Here is a 1930-nt window from a genome sequence, read left to right on the forward strand (position 1 = left end):
CATTTGAATTCATACGTTTTTGCGTCGTAACTCCTTTATTATTATTATTTTTATATATATATATATATATATATATATATATATAGACAAAAACACACCCAAACACACACACACACTCACCGATATCTATATACACGACGGGCTTCTTTCAGCAGCCGTGTTCCAAATCCATTCACAAATATCGTGTCGTCCTGAGGCTATAATAGAAGGCGCTTGCCAAAGTTGCCATGCAGTGGGACTGAACCTGGAACCATGTCGCTGACAAGCAAACTCCTTGCCTCTCGGCCATGCTTATGTGCATATATGTTTGTTTGTGTGAATGTTTGTGTGTGTGTGCGCGCGCGTGTGTGTGTTGGACATGTGCTTGTATATTTGTATTTGTACATGTTTTCCAGCTTTTCTCTATATAGAGTGAACATGCCACAGTGTTTTCAGAAATGATATCGGAAGCCACAAATAAAATGTAGAACATATAAATACAAAAATATGAAAAGCGTCGTGTTGGGCCACGAGACAAAAAATGGAGTATTTGGAATTAAAACAAGATATACATGTTACCACTCCACTAGTCATTACGTTGTTCGTTTCCTTTTGTCTGTGAATTGATTGGTGTCTTGGGGAGAAACCTTCGTATTAAAACATTATCATAATTTCATTTTACTTGCCACAAAATGTCAGCGTTCGCATAAGACCAACGATGATTGTTAGTCTTTTAAAGAAAGATCTTTTATCGAAGTTGTTAGAATGTCGTAGCAATTGATTATACTTAGATAGAGATTACCTCAAGTTTATCCTGCATGACCTAAATGGTATTGTAGTGATGTTGAAGTTTATTATGACGCATTGTATCGAGTAAACTGAAGACCTTTGAAAGCCACAATAATACAGCTACGGAGTTTGATTGTACAACTGGAGTATAAAGGAAAGACATTAGAGAACTGCATTACATTGAGAACAGATTGTCGTGGTCTTCACTTCTCTTCAAATTGAAAGACTGCTATGAATATACTCGAGGAAACGGATTTCAAAACAAACATTTTGAACGCAGAGTAGAACAAGAAGTAAATAAAGAAAAAGCATAACAGTAAAGTCTTATGTTTCTCTTTTTCGTTTTTGTATTTTCTTTCAAGATTCTAGATGTAAAAGCGTATTTTTCCTTGCATTTGCTTCTTACTCCGATGTTTAGAAACCGTTTTGGGGTTGTTCCCCTCCTCATAAATTAGCAATTCGGCAGACATGCGGCGGAGCAAGTACCATATATATGTATATATATATATATATTTAAAAAAATTATTTATTTACATATTTATATGTATGCATACTGATCGGGGCCAATTGAATAAACCAACCAACAACGAACTTATTATGAATAATAGAAACGGTTTGTAGTGTAACTTACAGTTATACTACAAACAAAATATTTCTAATGGCGAACTTGATATAATTAACATTTTCATGCGAAGCCACGTCGTAAAATAAAATTGGAAACTCAGCGGCTGCAAACTACCCACGACTCAAATAGTCACAGATTTGCAGAAAGGTAGACAAACACAAAAGGAAGGAGAGGAGAGGCAGATGGACAGGATATGAGAACTACATATAAAGATCGAGGGACTCAAATATCGATACACTGAGTGGTAGATACTAAGATACATAAATAAATAATAAAGAGAGCAATGGAGAGGAAAATATCATATGTACATACACACACGTATGGATATATACATACTTATATGTTTATACAGAGACGTTAACGCTGATATGCAGAATCAAGCTAGACAACCACACACGCATATATATATATATATATATATATATATATATACACACACTTGTAGAAGGGTATATTAAGAAAGATGTTTATATACGCATGCGTGCGTGTGTGTAACTATGTATATGTATGCATATAGGTATATGTATGATAATATAT

The sequence above is a fragment of the Octopus bimaculoides genome, chromosome 17, assembly GCF_001194135.2.
Source record: "Octopus bimaculoides isolate UCB-OBI-ISO-001 chromosome 17, ASM119413v2, whole genome shotgun sequence".
NCBI lineage: Eukaryota > Metazoa > Mollusca > Cephalopoda > Octopoda > Octopodidae > Octopus > Octopus bimaculoides.